General features: G+C 42.4%; 1 long non-coding RNA gene across 2 annotated transcripts in view; it reads right to left on the bottom strand.

The window, feature by feature from the left end:
• Nucleotides 1–581: 581 nt before the first annotated feature.
• The window catches only part of LOC133215941 (uncharacterized), a 50,875-nt gene continuing 30,942 nt past the window's right edge, over nucleotides 582–20,514 (bottom strand). The window contains exons 2-3 of one of the 2 annotated variants that reach the window (XR_009726521.1): nucleotides 6,434–6,575; nucleotides 582–1,026 (exon numbers count right to left, since the gene is read on the bottom strand). This is a non-coding gene — a long non-coding RNA (uncharacterized LOC133215941). Of the gene's footprint in view, nucleotides 1,027–6,272; nucleotides 6,576–20,514 lie in introns of those variants that run through there. The other variant, XR_009726520.1, reaches the window with a different exon arrangement.

Here is a 20,514-nt window from a genome sequence, read left to right as displayed (position 1 = left end):
AAAATGTGAGAGTAGCAAGCATACTCACAGTGCCTTATAGCCTGTGACTTCTGTTTGCTTCTCCCTAATTAAAATAGCAATGTTTATGTGTGCACTGATTTAAATTAATAATAAACTACCAATTGGGGAGAGGGACATCTAAAGGAGGAGGAAAAAGACTCTTGTAGCAACAAGCACAGTCTTAAACACAGGAAAAAATTATTCTGAAGAAAGAGGAATTTATTGATCCTCTGACACTGTTAGAGGCACTCAGGACAGAATCTCAACACGGCGCATGTTACTCAAATATAGACTATTCCTTTTGTGGATTTAAAGTTTAAGAAAGGGCAGCTTTTTAGATGTTCCCAGTTGATTCAGCAACACTTTAAGCACATGCTTAACTTGAACCCATGAGCACTTCCACTTAATTCAAGAATGTCAATGCTCAGATTTAAAGTATTGAAGTACTGTTCTGGCAGCAACCTAAATCTTCTGCTAAATCAAAGATTAAAATCACAGTGTCTCCAAACTCTCTGTGATTTAAGCCAAAACAGTCTTTGCCCCATTGAGGAAAGCTCAGGTCACAACGGTCACTAGTGTTCAAGCTGCAGTCCTCTATATCCTCCATAGAATTTTCATAGAGTCAAATCTATTTCCAAGGCGCATACGTAATTTTAATGCTTTCAGATGAGAGGGCTCAAAGACAGAAAAAGTCTATGTGTAAAAACAAAGAAAGAAAGAAAAGCCCAAACCCTCAGAACCTCTTCATCGTTCTACAGGTCACAGACAGGGACATAATCAAAGTTTTTAATTACATTGAAGCCATCAAGCATGCAAGTGCATAGTCATTATCATATAATAACTGGTTAATTACCTCATTAGTTGGCTTTTTCTTTTGACATTAAGACTTGCTCATTATTAGTAAGTACAGTGGTGATCTGGTTACCCATGGACTGGTAATTGAGAAAAACGGACAGTTCTTGACAAAATGACTATTAGTATTTCACAGGGCTGGAGTGAAGCGGGGACGGGACATCGGTCAAATGGCTGCAAGGAAAAGGAGAAATATTTTGCTCTTTTCTAAACTATTTACATGCTAAAAGAGGTAGATCGCAACGGATCCTTGCCTGCAGTGAAGGATGGAGATTTTGGTGCTTTAAATGCAGGTAAGAAACCGGCGACAGTCGGCAAACTGTGGCTGAAAATCAGTGCCATCTGTCGGCAGTTTGCCGGATTATCTCAAAGCTGAAGAGGTGATAACCTCAGTGCAATTCCCGCTGGAAAGGTGCTCATATCTCCCCCAAAACATAACAGCTTTGAAACAAATTGGCACTCTGTGTGGCAGCATCAGCAGAGAGGATGCAATATTCAGAGGGCTGGGGAACTAAACAGCAAATAATTTCAGACCCACCAGTATACCCAGTTACTCCCTAACCTCAACAGGCTCCATCTGCGTAACTGAGATGCAAATTGCACCCTCCTTCATCCCCAAGTGCCTCCTAGTGACACAAATAGTTTAGAGGCTAAGCACAATGGGAGGAGATTTTAACCCCAAGCACAGGGCACACTGCAAAGGATGCAGTGCCACGCTACAGGAACTCCCTGCCAGATCCCATATAGCTCTGTCTCTGTCTCTCACAGTGATTGCACACAGACACACATGCACAAAGCTACACATGCCCACAGACCCCACCATTTCATCATGAGTTCTGACGTGACTGGAAGTCATGACCAGTAATAAATCCTCACTGCTGGTATGGGGTTGGATTGCAGTTTGGTGGGTTAATCCAATAGCAGACCCTAATAAAACGACTTTCAGCTTGCTGCAAAAGCAATTTCTGTGCAACATGCCATATTTCGATGGCAGTGCCTCAAGTCGCAATGAGTAACACGTTCTGTCACAGGCTGTTGTAAACACGCGGGCTGCTCGGCATGGACCGCGCGCGATTCGGCTGAGCGGAGACCTAAAATCTTACACCTGACTGTTTCACTCACTATCAAGCCAAAATAAAGCTTCAATGGCAGAAGCAAGCAGGGAACACAAACCAGTTGTGACTGGTGCTCAGAGCCGAACGCACAAGAGTAGGAGACACAGGGTTTGGCATTTTATTTGCTTTTTGTGGAGACTGTAGAAGTAGCAGCGTTAAGGGAGGATACAGCCCAGGACCCGGCTGAGCACTAGTCAAGCACTTCCAGGCAATGGGAAAGGAAGAACTGGAGTTTGTCCTTTCTGGGACTAAAATCCAAATGTTTACTTGGCTACAGGTGCAGGTAAAATGTGATTCTGAGCTGAAGGAGGTCTGGTAGCTAAAAGGATCGCAGAAAGACTATTTAACTTCTATTCTTGGTCCTCCTATTGATTTGTTTGTAACCTCAGGAGAGTCCTGTCTGGGCCAAAATGTCCTCAGATTGGAAGCCAAAAGTTAATTTAAGATAATGCAGCTGTTAAATAAGCATTCTGATTTTCAGAGTTGATTATATCAAAGAATGGAAGAAGGATGCAATACAACGTTTTTCTTCTGTAACATTCTACTTGCACTCATTCGAAGACATGAGTCTATAGAACAGCAGCCTCTGTGACATGTAAAACCATGTTTGGCATCTGGTTTTCCCTTCATCTTTCCCCCTTTTATTTTTTTAGTTCTGGTGCGTGCAGCTAACAATGAAGATTTTATTTTTCCTTTTTAATGGAGAGATTGTTATTGACTACCTGGTGCCTGTGCTCACAGGGTAGGAAAATAACCCAATAAAATCTACTGAGCCTAAAAATAAAGAATCCAAAACAACAACTGGAGCTCTCCGTATCATGTGCACCTGGAGGAAAGCGTGCTGTTGTTCATGGAGTCTACTGCACCTTAGGAAATATGATAATGTAGTGGGCCTGTCTATATCCTGCTAAACAAGAGACCTGAGGCAAACTGCCTGCTTGTCCCACCACTCTGGACTATCATACACACAGGATGCAGTGTATGAATAGTCAAGCTTATTCACAGATCTGCAAGTTCCTTGGTTCCCATTAAGTTTTAGAGGGTTTGACAGTCCTTTCCAAAGGGCCCCTGTCTTGATCTAACTCTGTGACAACATGAGAAACAAGTTACAGTACCAAAGCCATATCAAAAGTCTGGACCAACTTGCCCAAAGATCAGCAATTAGCCAGGGCTTGAATATTTGCTTTGAAAGCTTAAAAAGTTTATGAAGCTTGAAGAGCACACTTTAAGAAATAGTCCTCAGTATTGAGCCTTGCCCAGTATGTTCTAAAACCAACAGAGTTAAAACCCTGCCTGTGACAGGCCCAAGAACTGATTTGAAATTGCTTAGCACTGCATTTAAGCATCTTCTCTCCTTTGCCAGGAGAGAAATTTACTATTTACAGATCACTGAATATTGACTGCAAAGGAAGCAGGCATACAGGGTATAGCTTCTATATACACTCAAGGCCCTTAGTGTTTCTCCTTTGAGAATGAGGACCTCAACTACACCAGGACACAAATGGTGCTGGGGTGTTACCACCAGCAACAGTAAAGCAAATCTTAACTTGTGTAAAAAAGGAGAAGAAAAAATCCTTCCTCAAGAAACTTCTTGGGTGGGAAGTGACAGCAGTCATGCCACAAGGACAGGAGGAGCAAGGGCATTTTATTGGAAAATAAAGATGTGAGTAAATCTACTATGATGAATATAAAATGCCTCTTTTGGATTTAATTAGGAGTCACTCTTTTAGGTGACCAGGAATTAAACTTCTCTTTTAAGGGCACTGCTTTGTACCTGACTTCACACAGCAAAGCATATGGCAAAAAAGCAGGAAGTGAGGATTAAGGTACATTTTAACAGGCGGCATGTTCAGCCAGATGGCCTGCTCCCTGCTCCTCAAGAGCTGCATGCTTTTTTCCCCTCCAGAGTTATTTTGATTGAATTCCTTGCCCCAAATAATACAAAAAGGTCCATATTTTATGTTATTTAACTGCATACTTCTCAGTCTACCTCACATACTTCCCCATGCATAAGCTTTTTAAACAGAAATCATGATGTAAAGGTAAGTAAGGGTCTTTCTGGCTTTGAGGACCACATTACCTCAAGACTGAAGAGTCTTTTCCATGCCTTTTCTCTCCTAATCTGAGCAGCAGCAGTGACAGCATCATGATGCTGTTATATCCATGCTGACAGCAGGAAAGGAAGGCAACAAGGGGCCAGAGATGGTGAAGTGCAGCACAAGTCTCTGACTGCCACAGCCATGGAGTTTCCAGAAGTCCAATGCAGGGTACAAATCAGGAGGGATTTTTTCTACCAGCTCCTCTTGCTTTTCTCCCTCACTCTGCTGTTGAAGCTGACAGTCCCTCATTAATGTACCCCAACACCGCAGAGCTGTCCCAAAAGATTCTGCTCGCTCGACAAGCTGAGCAGAACCAGGAATTCCCATGGTCAAGCCATCACTGATGGCACCAGTGAGTGACCAGGAAAACATAAAGAATGTTTGCTGAAATGGGAGGAAGATAATGGCAATTCAGTAATCTGGGTGCTCTTAAGAAAGCACAGCTAGAGAACTCTAGTTCATACTGTTGCTACATCAAGACAAACTGTCCACCTTTCCTTTTTGAAGCCAAGAGCTAAATGTGGGATAAGAAGTCCTCCAGAACTGAGTTAACTGCAATGGAACTAATTGTCAGCAAAGAAGAGTACTGAGAAAACTCAAGAAGAGAAAAAAACCAAAGGAGTGGTGCAGTTTGGAGAGTCCTCTAATGAGACATACACACCACAATTAGGTATTGGTACCCTTGGACAATTTTCAGTAGCCAGATGAATTGGTCCAGTTTCACTGAGGCATTAAGCAGCCAGGTACCCAGGTCACTGGAAAGCAAGGGCTAGAGGCACCAATCTTCCTGACACACTGCACTGAAGCTGCTCTGGACCCTTTGGACAGATGGAGAGAAGCAGATGGAGGAAGTGCATATCTCCATAGTGCCTGGAAGCAGTACTCCAGGAACAGCCGAGAACAGAACAGAGAAACACCCACATCCAGTCACATATATATCACAGCTATTGTTGTATATACCTTTGCCTGTGTATACACATACACACAAAAAAATATAAAGCAAGCAAGCAATCCCATTTTAAGAGAAATACACTATTTTTATGGCATACAGAAAACAGTAATGATGATTACACTTCCTCAGTGGAAGCCTTCATGAATATAGTGTAAATTGCATGAAGCAAACACAAGAACAAGGCTTCAGAATTGTGACAAATAGCTACTGGAGAAATTTGGATGAGACATCGAGGAGGGAGCAGTGGGGAACTTCCTGTGACTGGAGCTGGACAGTGTGTAATGAGAAAAATTCATTATCTTAAACTTTTGGCTATGATGTGTAATTGTTAACCTCTGCCGTTAGTTCAAGGCTCCTTTCAGTAAAATATACGAGTTGCCATCAAAGCTGATTTGGATTAGGAGGCAAGCATGTGCCCTCACTTTTAGGTTATATTAATACACCAAAATCAATAACATGCCATAGCTTTCAGAAGTAGCAATAAAACACCCTAAAATATTCCCAGAATACTTCTATAAATTATTTGTTCAATGTACTTATGTTAAAAAGGTTGTCAGTTACAGTGCTCTGAAAGACTCTAAAATTACAAGTCATCGTATTTGTATTTGATAAACCCCCTGCTGTTTTGGGTCAGAGAGGGCTCCAGAACAGGGAGGGGGGGGGAGAAATCATTATTTTCCCTAATAAATAAATTACTTGCCTATATTTCATGTATCGCTAAAACCTGCCAGTATCGAGGGCTTAAATAATAAATAGCAAATAGGTCCATTCATTTATTAATAATAATGCATCTTTTCTTCCTCTTACCATATTTGCGGGCAATGGATTGAACGGTAGTCAGGTGGAAGGACAAATAGCTGGGCCACTGGGAACATTTAAAATTTTCCAGTTTAAGGTGAACATGTCAGCACTGACAACCCTTTTAGCTTCATCTTTGCGGTGGTGTGGTGCCTGGGCTGTGCACTGGCAGTGGTAGGAGCCTTTGGGCTTCAAAACTGTAAAACCCCTTGGAAAGGTGATTAGCTAATGGAGCTTGTATGTGTGCTTCTCAAGTGAAAGCCCACTCTCAATTAGTCATCACAATATGTGTTTAACCCTGTTCAACAAAGCATGGAGCCCTTGGCAGGTTTATATTCATAACACCTCTGGTGGGGAGCCCAATCCCTGGCTGAATCCACCCAATCTGCCCAATCCACCTGAGCAGAAAAGGTGGCATTAAGTAGGGGGCTGACCCAAATACACACCTCTTGTATCTTCAGCTAACCAAAGATATGCTTCATTTGTGACTGTTCTCAGCATAAACTGCTCATTCCCTTTCTGACATAATCCATTTCTACATCACCTGACTATTTTTTAACAGTCATTCCCCTTCATGGTTCTTTGATTTAAAGAAAAACAAAACATGAGCAGTTTACCACAGAGGTGCAGGTTTATCAATCTCTGAAACCTCCGAACATCCTTGTCCCACAAGCAGGGTATTCCAGCTGACTGCAAGTACAAGTGGTGGCATGAATGAGTCCTAGAAATCAAAGTTCTTAACATCACCAGCAGCCCAGCCTGTAGGGTAGGGATGAGGACAGACTTCAACATCATGCCTTAATATAACATCTTCCATGAAGAATTAGGAGAACAAATGCACGTGCATACCAATGACCGCATCCACCAATGCCTTTCCCCTAGAAGAAAGAGAGCTGGAACCTCTGTATTGATGTAGGCTGTGGCATCATCATGCGTGGTGATAGAGAATGAATTCCTTTCTTTGTCTAAACACCCAGTGGGACTAGATAGGATGTAAGCAGCCTTATATTAACCAGAAGGTCACCTTTGACCCCTACCTGGAGTGCTAATCTTTTTTTCAAGGGAAGGGAAGAAAAAGCACTTTGCATTCTCAGCGTCCACACCTCTTCTGACAAAATAAAAAGCCAAGAAAAGAGAAAAATGCATCACCTGCTACTGCATGTAGCAGACATGCATCAGACCATGTTGAAATCTGGAAGCTCACAGCCTTGGATAGGAGTGGCTGACAGCATTTCAGCTTGTCACTATTAAGAAGAACAAGTATGGAGGCACTCGGTCAGGGTGCAGAGTCTTCAAGAGCATGCCCTGCTACCCTCCAAAGGAATTTAATCACGCAGCTGGCTACAGGAACTTCACTTCCAACTACCTACAGTGTGCAGGTTTGTGTTTAAAGCAGACTATTTCTTACAGCCTTACCCACTGTGAAGTGCAGTTATGTTTTTCTACAAGATTTAGCTACAGGGCGGAAGACTTCAAGCATCTAAAAATACAGATGAGAGATCCGACATGCTACTGCTGACCCAGTCTAACAGGACCCTTGATAGCTGGGCGAGTTGGGTCACATCCTACCTATTGTTTCCTTTTGCCCAGAGTGTCACTGGTTCTTTTCTGACCGAGGTAAATTGCTTCTTTTCTTCTGGCTATTCCTTAAGCTACCCTAGGCACCAAGCAAGGAAAGTAAACACATGGCAAAGGCACAATAGGCAGAAGGGACTTGATCTTTGTTTAAAGCATGGGGTCAGCTCCTTGCTGTGAGCAGATTTTCCTCTTTGGAAACAGGTTCATGTTTATGTTTTAAGTTCCAGCAACATGCTCTGGATTTTCAACATGTGCAGCACATCTGCTCCAGCCCAGATTTATGAACAAATCTGCATATAATTGTGCTGGGCTAGGGTGTTGTTGTTGTTGTATTCCCCCCCTATACCCACCCTTTAAATAAAATGGCTTTGTCCAGGGCTGTATAAACCCCTGATTCCAAGCCATATAATTTTATGGACAAGAAAAAAAAAGTTCTTTTGTATTGCACCTGAGCTCATTAAAACCCCCAAATTCCATAATTTTACACTACCATGTGCTGCATATTGTATTTAGTACCTAGCAGAGTAATTGCTTACAGTCCTCAGAGTGCACATAAGGTGGAGAAATGATGGAACAGGTGGGATAGCCACCCTGTGCTTGGTAATCGCAGGTTTACACCCCTGCACAGCTGACGTAAAGCCGTGTGGATGAACTGTTCAAAAGCCTGGATTAGGGTCTTTTGTTAGCCCTGAAGTGGGTGCCAAGTCCCAGACTTCCAGTCCTAGCTTCCAGTGAGCACAATGGCTTCTGTAAGGGACCAGATAAAACAAATAAGCATGTGGGATACAGACTGGGAAAAAGGAAAAGCCAAGGATAAGAGGGACAAGGTGAAAGATTCAAGATGCCAAAGGAACCAGCAACTTAAACAAGTGAACCAGACATCCCAAGAGAAAAGAACACTGGAAAATTCAAGAGAAAGTGAGCAGTTCAAGAGCAATTCTGTGGCATCATTCAAGGTTTCCTAGCTCGGTCTGGAACAAAACCAAAACCTTTTGTGTGTCCTCACAAAGGGAATGATGTCAAAACAGCTGTTTCTAAACCAAAAAGTCTGCACACTCCTTGTCTCTGTGAGCAAATACTTTATGAAGCTGCTTTTGCCACCATGTCTTGAACACACAAACATCTTCTGAGGTGGGATGAGGAGAGGAAGGTGCAAGCAGATTTACAGCACAGTCACTCATGTTCTATTTTGGGTGACTGTTCTCTGGAGATTAAGTTCCCCTCACTTGACATTAAGTGCTTGCTCGAGTGCTGAATGGGATCCAGTTGAAAAAAGGTCTGTGTTCAGTGCTCCTTAGGGGAACATCTTAAAGATATTTGTCTCAGTCCATGGGCTACCCAGTCTGATGTTTCAGGATGGATTTAGGTCTCCAGCCTGTAACAGAGACAGGTTTTTAGAAGCTATCCATGCATGGCTTGCTCAAGGACACATAGGAACACTGTAGCTGAGCAACTCATTTTAGCCATGGCTCCCAGGCCCCATCCATGTGTCCTAATCGCTAGACTCGTATCAGAGCTGCTGATAAACTCTGAGTGATTTCCTTGTGCCTGGAACTGTAAGTGCGTTCTGCTTGAGATTCTCCAATAGTTTATCCACAGTCTTTCAGATAGTTAAGATTGGGAAGCAAGAAAAAAGACAGATACACTGTATTCACAAAAAAACCTGTGAGCAGGGGGTGATTGAAACTGGCATATGCGGATGTACAGCTACACAGAGAGGGGGTCTGTAAGGGTTTTGCTTACTAGCCTGGTTTCCTAAGGAAGTAAAAAAACAAAACAAAAATCTCTCGAAGTCACTGAAACCAATGAGTAAGTTTTGCAAGGGTCAGAGAAGACTAATGTTTTGGTAACAGCAAAACAGAAACACACAAAAATGACACATAGCTATGCTCAGCCTTAAATGGTGGGAAAGGTGGAAGGCTCTAACCTCAACATCAGGAAACTTTTGACATTTAGAGTTTCAGAAGTCTCTTAGCAAGGAACAACTTAGGAACAACTTGCTTCTTTTCCTTTTTTTTTTTTTTCACTGTAATCCCTCCTCGTTTAAAACATATAATGAATGCAAACAGTCACCAGTCTGTAAATACTGGTTTTAAGTTCACTAGAGCTTTGTTGAGAGATTCCTCCTAGGTAACAAGTCTGTGGCTCATTAGTCCCTCATTAGCAAGATAGAAATAAAGATGCAAAAGGAAAAAAACCCCAACTTTCTCCAAAGATATTGTTGCAGTCTAATTGCCTGCAAGGAATTCTTAATAATGTTTACTAATGCCTTTTCAGCATTGCCAATTTTATAATGTTCCAGATGTGACGTTACTGTTCCCTGCTGTGGCATTACGAAGCCTGCTAAGGCACCTACAGTACTAAGTTTGGAAAGAGTTTAGCCCCATCTTATGTCACTGACATGAAACAACATCCACTGGGGCTTTCCAGCATCACATTTGTACTTTCAAAAAACATTATCAGAAAACTCCTTGGCTGATCCACTGTTTATACAGAACTAAGTGAAAGCAATCACAACACACACTGGCTGGAGCCAACAGCTTCTTAATGGACAACAGCAGCACTATCAGTTACTCAAAGTTCAGTGACACTTGCTTTCCTTTTCTTGATTTTTAATAGATTGGTTTAGACTTTGTGACATTAATTGTTTCCTTATTTGTAGAGAAGTATCTTTTGTTTGGGATATGATTTTATATTGTAAGCAGCATTTGGAATATAAAACTAACAGATGTTAGCAAAACTCTGAAAGCAAAGCTCACAGCATCAACATTGTGTTATGCTCTTGCTTTACAGCTAAGGTAAGGAACAAAGCAGGCAGCAAACATGCAGATTTTGAAACAATACAGCTTTTAACCTAAATTACTCTGAAGTTTCTTGGTGTTCTGGGAACAAGTGGGCTCTCCACCTGCATCAGACTTGTATGCCCTTGGGAATATGAAAATAAACAATTTTTTGGCTGATTTTACTAAGAAAAAAAGCTTGTGAAATCATCACATATCTCTCTGTCACTCTTTCCATCTAACAACTTGTGTACCTGCTGGCCAATTTCAGCCAAATGAAAAACAGGATGGAAATCTCTATGCTATGAAATTCCTGGAAATAATTCGGAAAACTGCCAGCTATTAGTGCTCCCAGGAACTGAAAATCTGTGGTGAGAGCACTGTATCCATATTTCAGAAGAAAGCTTTATACTGGAAAGAAATAGCAAGAACACCCCAACCACAGAGAAAGCCTCTCTTGGACAGAGACTCCAGCCATGATGCAAAATCCATGACACAGCATGATTTGTTCTTGTTATTCATCATGGACCAACTTGGGATTCTAATTACTTTTTTCCCTGTTTTTACACGTGATCTGGGTTGCTCATCTTCTCTGGTTTTAAGATCTGGAGTGCCTGAGTTTTTCAATATCACTTTAGACATAATCTGCACGGCCACCATTGCACGTATCTCCCTGTAGCATGAGCATTTCTTCATCATCCAGATAAGTAAATGGTCTGACTTCTCCTGCAGCCCTCCCCACAGAGGCAACTGTCCTTCAGATTTGGTTGTATGTGGTGACACTCTCCAGCCTGGCTCTGTCAAAACAATCCAGATAAGCTAAATTTTTCATAATGGCGTGGAGAAGCAGTAGTCACGATCATTTCCCCAGAACTGGGTTAAGAAGGAAACACAGCTATACCAGCAGATTTAAAGGAGATGGCTTCAGGGCAGTGACTAGCACCTGTGTAGCAGACTCAGCTCTAACTGAAATGGGTAATTATGACCATTTCCTAATGCACAATCTCAGGATCAAAGAAATGGCTGATTTTGTACAGTGAGGGAGATGGGAGGAGTTACAGCACAGTCCTACAATCCCAAAACCTAAATCATCAGCAAGAACAATCTGCTTTTTGAGTAGCTGTCCAACCTGTTAATTCAGAAAGCTTATGCAAAAGAACATACAGAGGTCTTGTGACTCTGTTTATCAGTTAATGGCTGCAAAACTCATTTATTTTTCCTAAATTTATAACCCTGCTCCTAAAATCACAGCTCAGTCAATTAATGCGCATTCGTTAGGCCTGCCAAAGTGGGGTAATACCATCTGCAAGGGCACCTGGCACTCGGCTCTTCCCAATCCAAAGAAGATGGACCCACTGCAGTCTGGCCACCTTGGCTCATGATGCTAAAAAGTTCTTGCTTCCAACTCTGAAGGTCCCCGGTTCATTTTCCCAGTATGTCAGCCAAGACGGTGGTCCTCACATTTGCACTCTTCTAATAGTTCCAAGCTTACATCACATTCCCCTTTATTTACTCTCTTTCCAAGTTATATATATATTCTTAGCCTTAATCACTATCCAGCCAAGGTTTCTTCAAGCAGACCCAAATCTAGTGATCAGTGGAGCCAATGGGAATCTTTCGACTGACTCCAGCCGACTCAGAATCATAAAGTCCTGAACCCACAAACATCTGCAGGATCTGGAGGCATTCCAATATGGATTCAGATTGGACATTAGCCACTCAGGCCCATCTTAATTCGTAAATCAACATACCCAACTGACTTTCTCTTCTCTGGATCCCCTCCAATTTGTTAATACGTTTCTGTTAACGAGGTGCTTAGAACTAAGCACAATATCCCCAGTGCAGTCACATGAGAGCTGTTACATTCCTACTTCATAATGTTATGTCTCCACATATCCCGGCCAAAATTGCACTGACTTCACTAGCTACCATGTTTTGTTGCAGCCTTGAAACCCTCATCCTGTCACTCTTATTCACTGAGAGCTATACTTTGCTCCACAGGTAATTGTAGCAAAGTCAGCAGGACGCCTCGCACAGGACTGGCAATGCAAGCAAGGAAAGCAGAAACTGATCCCAGAGAAAGAATTCCTAGCTAGATTTTTGAACTGATAAACTGAGACAGCAGAATAATTGTAACAATGCCATCCTGCTGCTTTCCTGAGCAATAATCTATTTTCCTCATTGGGATAAATGACTTGGCCATCAGTCTCCCGGTTTAGCCATTTGGGAACTGGATTATTGCTTCATAAACTGTGCAACGCACTCCTATTACTGTTTAATTGCATTGGGCAGAGAAAGGGGGGAAAAAGATTTTGCAATTTCTAACGGAAATCTCCCAGAAGCACTCTCTTTCTGTGTTACTTTCCTCAATAGTTGAGGCACTGAACTGCATTCCAATCCAAAATGTTCCTCTGAACAAAGAGCATCATTTTTCTTTACATGCCTCTGCCAGCGCAGCTCCTCTTTCCAGCACACTGCTCCTTTCCTGGACCTGGATGCTCAGTGTTCCTTACCACCTCCTGTTGTGAGATTACACTGCCTTCTAAGTAAACATTTTCTGCAAAATCTCTTCTATATATTCTGGCCTGAGTTCATATCCAGATTTCCTATTGCTATCAGCAGAAGCTGTCCTTGAACCTCTTCATTCTTTCCATCCTTTTTGGTTTGTTTTAAGCCTGCAAGCTCTGCAGAGCAGCGACTGCCTCCTGTTACCCAGAGAACCTCCCTCCATCCAGCGCTTCAGCTGTGAGGCTGTAATTGAGACATATCCTGTCTCCCAAAGCAAGAGCTGTAGCAGAGGAGACAAAAGGAAAGGACCTGTCTGCAAGTTTTTCATTCTTAAGCAGTGCATCATTCACTCCTGCCTCTAGCATGTTTTCCAGCACTAATCTCCATAATCTGACACAGCATTGGAAAGTCAAGTTCAAGGAAGCTCTGTTTGGTGGTTGGGAAAAGGCTGAGTCCCTGGGTTTTAATTCTCTAACATTGACACTTGTTTCCCTTTAGGAAATTTCAGCAAATTTTGTTTAATATTATTTCTTTCCAATTTCAGGAGGTGGTTCAAGTGTTTTCATCAGAATGTTTCTCAGGAAAAATACCCTTCCAACAAACATGGAAATTTCTGCTAGCCAAAGGATGCAACACGGTCAGTGCTTTTTACAGTTTTCCCTGTAAAAACCTGGCAAATTAAACAAATGAGATTCCTGGTGAAATGTTTTCCCTTAAATAATGTTTGGTTTTCAGAATGTGGCTTTGTACAAAGTCTGAAAACTTGTACCAAAAGGTACATTTTAAAATCTTGATCCCTGTAAATTTCACAGGAAACCAAAACAACTAAAACCAAAGTTAGGAAACTTTCCTGATGAAACCAATGAAGAGGAAATGGTAGAACTAAATCTATTTCTTTTTTTTTTTTCTCTGCAGGAAAAAAAACTGGGAGCTTCCTGGGCTTACAGTGTCCCAGACAAGTCTGAGAAGAGAAGCTGCAAGCCAGCTTCTCCCTTAAGTGTTGCCATGTGTTCTCCCACACTGCTCCTCCCATTTGTGCCAAAAACCTGTCCAATTACCTATCCTCTGGTAAACCATATCTTATCATTGACTTGTGCTTAGTGCTCACAGATTGTTCCCATTGCTTTCTGTTAATCAAGCAGCCAGATGACCTTTCTGTTAAACTCTGTGTATCCCATTGCAGTAAGTTCTTTCCAAATCACATCTGCCTGATTTGTCCAATTCATCCATCACTGCTTTTTGCAACACATAGCCTGTGAGCAATCTGGGGCTGGACCTGCCCCCTGCAGCACATGGCCAGGGAGCTCCTGTCCCACAGGGCTGCACATCTTAACTGGGATGCCCAGGTGCTGTTGTAATACTGATAAATACACAAACAACCAACAAGCCAGCAGCTAAACAGGGGGAATCCGTGGCAAAGGAGAGCATCAGCAGAGGAAGTAGTGACAGCCCATATTCTGATTTTCAAAGCTGGCAGTGCCGTTCTACAGAATATTAAGCTGTTACCACAATGGAAGGGAAAATGTTTGGCAATGGCAGCTAATTGTTGGCAGGCAGTGATTTTCACACACTGCTACACCTGGGACCCCCTTAGCTGTAAGCACAGTACATTTAATCATATATAATGTGGGGAAGATGACCCCTCTGAAAGGAGGTGCTTGTTCGTGCACAGCTCATGCTGCTGCAGGGTGACAGCCCACTGCACGTGCTGTAGGAGCAGGGATCTCTGTGTGTTTCAGCTCCCCCTGATACCAAAGCTCCCTGGCAGGATGTCTGGCCAGCAAGGAAACACGCTGGTATTTTTAACAGGAGGTTAGAGGGGTGAGAGATGGGGACAGCAGCAGGTCGGATGAAAGGCTTGGCAGGCCAAGTGATCAGACATGCTTCCATCCAGTGAAATTCCATCTGGAGATCTCCTATCAGACTCACTTCTCCTCTCGGCCGTTTCTGGGACATGCACTCCTGCCTCCTGCACAACTTTGCAGTTTCCAAGGAGACCGCATGCTGCTCGCCCCACACCTCGGCACAGATGACCGTGTGACTTCACTCGGTCAGGGAGACCATAAAACACGGCAGCCAAAACGATAGCGCTGCAGCTTGACTCACTGCGGTATCGGTGAATCCTAAAGGACATATGAACCTAATGATGGGCTGTTGGGTCTGCTTTTTCATTAGGGCTGTTATGATGAGACCTAGACGTGGTGTCACTGCTTGGAGACAGCCTAAAGAAAAAAAACCACTGCAGAATCACAGGCTTCAAAGAACCGATTCCAATAATCATGTTACTCAGTTTCCTGAAGGAAGATAAATATGAAAAGTCAATTTCATAATTGTAACTGTACAAAAATACACTAAAAATTCAACATTTATAACATCAAGTAAGTTCACACTGAGATCAAAGATTAAAAATTGGCTGCATTCCTACAAGTATGAAATGCATCCATTAGGTAGTACGGCTTGGTGTCAGGAGATGTGAATCTGGTGCCTGGCTTAGTTGCAAGCTTCCTGAAGGATTTTGGAAAACTCATACAAGACATAAATTCCACAGGGGTTTTTTTGTAAGGTAATACTCATCTCCATCTGAAAATTAGGCTCTGCTAATAGTTTTTCAGACCCCAGTCCATAATGAGATATCAACATTTACATGCTCTTTTGGAACCAAATAGAAATTAGATATCTGAATGATATCTACTTTATGAGTGTAGCCCTTTCTGTGACCTTAATTGTCTGTGTCATAAATAAGCACACTAGCATTTATCCCTCTGGAATGGGGTGACAATAAGAATTTTAAAGTAATTATGAAGTACATATAATGTGTAATGTGGAAAACAGCTCGGTAGTAGAATTTGTATTGCAGAAGTGTTGGAAGAAGTCCCAATTCAGGACTATAGGAAAAGGAGGCAGAAATAGCACACATGCATGCAGCGGGGTAATTCACAGGTAACAGTTGCAACTCAGCTGATAAGGAGTGCTGTACCGTTGGCAGCATCCAGTTTTCCCATGACACCATATCAGCCATGGCTATAGCAAAGGATGCTATTTATCCCAAGCAAAATCCACAGCTGGTTAGAAATTAAATATGTGAACGTTTCTTCTTGGAAAATTCATTTTTTAAAAAGCCCTCTTAATGCAGACTTTGTCTCAAACATTCAATCTCAATACTCAACCCTCTCAAATATTGCTCAAAATCCCACTGAAAAAAAAAATCCAAATGCATGTTCCAGACCAAGAGATAAAATGGAAAGAGCAAGAGGCAGAAATGTGGCAGAGTTCCCATGAACCTGCCTGACAAGAGCAGCCAGTAAATTATCTGCTCTTTAGGGTAATCTTCCAGTGGGCTCCAACTGATAATGTAGGACTGAAGGTGTGCTGAATGACTAAATAAGCAAGTGTCATAATTGTGGAATAAGTGATTGCAAGAGGCAGGTCCCAAGAGCTTCCACCGGGTCAGAGCTGTTTGGTCCTGAGGAGCTGTTCCTAGGTCTTGTTCACACACCAACCTGTGAATTAATGAATGCTTCTCCCCTAATTCAATCCTGCCTGACTTGTAGCCTAAAATATATCAAGATTATGATTGTTGAACAACTGCAACAACTCACAGCAGAGAAACAGCTGAGCGAAGCATGTCTACAACAATCATGTCAATATCCCTTAACTGCCCTAGTAAAGGAGGTGGTTACAGTGAGATATTGAAGGAAAACTATCTACTTCAAACTTAAATAAATAGACAGCTGAAGAGAAAATAAGGTGAAGTGAATCTCCTGCATTGACATAAAGATTAGCCTGGAAAAAAAACCACTTCAAAGTATTAATTTATTCCTTCCTTCTGAAAGGATCCACTTCAAAAACCTATATCCTATTCTAAAAGTAATGAAGAGGAAAATCCACTTCACTCTTCTGCCATTAAGGAAACAGTTAATGGGTTCAGCAAAAGGTGGTAGTCTGAGTTCCGAGGAGCTCCGTTTGCTTTGTCAGTGACTGACACGACCCTCTCCATTTGCTGGATGAATTGGTTTTTTGAAGATAAAATACTTTTCTTTCCACTCTTTCAAACATTGCTCCAGGAGTACAGTTTACCCAAAAAATGTGCTGGATGCATCAGAAATTGCAGCCCCAGGAAAACAGCCCTTGATAGAGCAGATTCGCTCTCTTACTGTTAAGTTTCCCACGCTTCTCAGCCAGATTCTGCTGGCCACAGCTCAGAGCCTGACTCTTGCTGTGAAAGTACGGGAAGCTGGTTCATCCTTACAGCTTACAAACCCTGGGTGTTTGAGCTGCATGAGTTGGAGTGGACATTGGAGGATAGAGACGTGACGCAGAACAGCCCTCCATAAATGGCTGGTACTCTAAAGCCTCCAGTCTGGCATGTTAGCCACTTGACAGACCTGTAACACATTCATTCCTGTAGCACCTATGTGAGGAGAGGAGAAACTTTACCGTCCAGATAGAGACTGAACACAAGGTCACAATGGAGAAGGCACAAATGAAATATAACCCTGTGGCTTTCAAGTCCCAGACTGTATCCAGCTCCCTCTTTTGTACATCATCTTGCTGCTCTTTTTCCATCCACAAAAAAAATATACAATGCAAGTCAAAGGCTTCTGTTCAGTCAGCTCCATCCGTAGGAGTCTTTCTGCTATGGCAACCAGAGGTAATACACAATATATATTGTATTATATGTTTATTCAGCTCACACTGGCTCTGGAATCTGTTATAACCTCATGGAAGAAACATGTCTTTTTAGGGCACTTACTGATACACCTGAAGGTAGAGAGATGCTTGGGTGCCTACCCGTCAGGAGTTCAGGGTATGTGAAACTTTTCCTGGGTCCTCTCTCTTTTCCTAAGCCAGCAGTTCACGCTCAGTGTTAGGTCTTCACTTCTCTACTTGCAAATTACAATTCTGCCTATTCAGTGGAGCCTTGTGAAATTTATTACTCAGCTAATAACTTGCAAATTATTATGGGCATTCCTAATGTTATCTGTATAAGGCAGAACTGTCTGGACGCCTTATCGTGCATTGGGATCCCATTGTGTTTGGAAAACATAAGACCCTATAAACAGCAGTACAATGGAACAAACGCTGGCACATCTGCAGATGCAGCAGTGGATACCATTTCAACCTCACTTTTTTCTTGTCTCCCACACTGCCTTCAAAATATTCTGCAAAATCACACTTCCTGTCCTGACCCCAATTCAAGAGGGAACACAGAAACCAGGGAGAGCAGGAAATTCCTCTCAAATTCCAGCTGCAATCATTTCTGTGAACAGGAGGGACAAAATGTGGCAGAGATTGCAGTAGATAAATGTCATGTGCCCAAAGAGGCAACCAGTAAAGGATAACGTCTGGGACAGGGTGCAGGTCACACATGGAAGTGGAAGTAGACAGCCCTGATCCTTGCCTTATAGATTGTACATCAATATTCATTAAGAATTGACTTTATGTAAATAAGACTAATATTGCTAAAGGTGTCTGGTTGAATTTCTTGTTCCCAATGACAGCTGGATAGAACTTCACCCCAGCTTTTAGGAGGTGGGAGGAGAGACTGGAATTCATTCAAAGGCTTTTTTAATCATTACTGTAGATCTTACTGTTACAGTTACCAGAATGAACTTAAGAATGCAACCCACATACACTCTTGAACAAAGAAAAGGAAGTATCAGAGTTTTGCTTAATGTCTTCGCTGGGCCTCTCTTGGACCATGAAGCTGTTCTGAAATACATAGCCTTCTTCAAAAGCACGAAAAGCCCAGGAGCTTGAAATGAGTGCCAGCAGATGTGTATCTTCTGATCTCATTAGAAGCCTGATTTAACTTGGTGGATTGCTCCCTGATAGTTTAAACCTAGACTTACAAATATTTAACTTCTTTTGTAAGCATGCTTGTGCAAGGCTGAAACAGAATAGTTTAACCCTTAAAGCAATGTCTTCATAGAGGTTTGCCATATTTTAAAGAGGTCCCTTATTTAAGTCAACTCACGGAAATGGTGCAAGCTCATCATAGAGGCAGGTCTGAGAGTGAGAAACCACCCTGACTACACTAGAGATGATAAAGATCCTCTTCCCTACTCTTCCAGGACTGCTGCTTTGCAAACTGAAGGTCACCACCACCAGCTGGTCTATTTATCTGCAAGAAAGTAACCTTTTCCATTTGGTTGGGGATGTTGCCAGGTCTTCCTCTGCCCTTTCCATTTGCCATTTTCCCAAGGGACTTTCCAAAACAATACAAAAAAAAAAAAAAAAAGGAGTCAACATCACTCTGACAAGTTGTCTCCTGCTACTATGCCAATAAAAATGATCTTCGTTACACCACACTTCTCTGAAACTGACATCTGTCCTAAATCTCAAGTCATACATACCATTCTTCCATTAACATGAGTCATCTTACAGACATCCTTCTGCTACTCTTAGAGTCATGTCAGAAAGAATCATTGACTTACTGTCAGCAGATTCAGCCTACCATGTTAATGGTGTCTGCAGAGCTTTCTCTGATCATCTTGTTCTTACTTGCTAAAAAAAATGCTGGAAAAGACTTGCTGAGCTGTAGGATGTCAGAAGCTGTCCTGTACTGCTACTCTGCTTGGAGTATAATGCAAAATTTGCCAAATTCAGGAGTTCTCTGCCTTGAAGCAGAGCAGATAAATAGCTGCTTCTTAGGAACTCACAAAGTCCCTATATGAAAGACCTGGTGTTAGCGATGCTCTTAAGAATTACAGGAAACGTAATTAATTTCCTCTGCAGAGATTATAGGCACTATTTACCCCACTTCCCTGTAAGAGGAATGTCATGATGGCTATGTCCAAGATGGCCTTTAACCATCACATCATCCAGAAGTGGTCCCTGTTCACAAACAACAGGGCCAGCATGGCACCTTCCTTAGTTGGCTGTGTCAGGAAGTTCCACACACAATTAGGCTAGAAGCCCGAAGTCCTACATGACCATTCTCAGGTGCCTCTATGGTTTTTAAGACACCAATAACCGTTGTATCTTTGCTGCCACATGGGCCTCCATTCCCAACTCCACTAAGACAGCAGACCGAAGGAGCTCAGCAGCACACTCTCCCCCATTATACTAGTTCTCCTCTGAAATCTTTAATAGTTAAATACTGCTTTGAATTCTGTGGTTTAAGGCTTAACATCTTCATGATCTGATGGGGATTTCCTTTCTTTAACTGCAGTGGAGAAAGGTCTCCACCAAAACTGGCTTCCTAGTACAGTAGGAAAGGAGATGCACATGTGGGCAATGCTCACATAGGTATCATCCCTAGCCCTTGGGGAAAGTGAGGCTGGCCAACAGGCAGAGGAGCCTCTTTTCAGTCAGTGTGTGCCTCCTTTTCCCCCAGTTCACAGTGGGGAACTGCCTCAGGTGCCAGCCCAAGAATTAGAGCTCCCTCCAGTTAACCCAAGTTTCAAGTTTGTACTATACACTCTTCTAACAGCCTGTTTTCTCTGAAAAGCACTTGTAAGTCATGCTACATAGAAGTGACGTCCCTGCTCATGGAGGCCAGAAAGGAGATGATTGTAGAGGGCTGTTACCACAGAAGAGAGGCCAAGCAGACTCCTGTCTTGCAGAGCTTTGTATGTCCCCATCTCTCCTCATTTTTTCTGCAGAGCTACACTGATTTCCACCTTCTTTTGCTGCAGCTAACTGCTCTGGAGACACAAAATGCAACTTCAGTAAGAGCTAGAAGTTACTCAGGAAAACATTTATGCTCATAATTCCTTTTAGTCAGAGCAATTTAAACACCAGAAGACTCCCATGCTTTATTCCCTCCCCAGCATGGGTGTTTTCTTTTCAGAGTGCTCAGTCATTGGGGTAATGGAGTGCACTCATAT

Source organism: Neopsephotus bourkii, unplaced genomic scaffold (assembly GCF_033783945.1).
Source record: "Neopsephotus bourkii isolate Nb327-2 ecotype Australia unplaced genomic scaffold, CSIRO-AGI_Nbou_v1 NB_1016, whole genome shotgun sequence".
NCBI classification, from domain to species: domain Eukaryota; kingdom Metazoa; phylum Chordata; class Aves; order Psittaciformes; family Psittacidae; genus Neopsephotus; species Neopsephotus bourkii.
The sequence above is the reverse complement of the archived record's forward strand: the minus strand, read 5'-3'. Positions and strand labels throughout refer to the sequence as shown.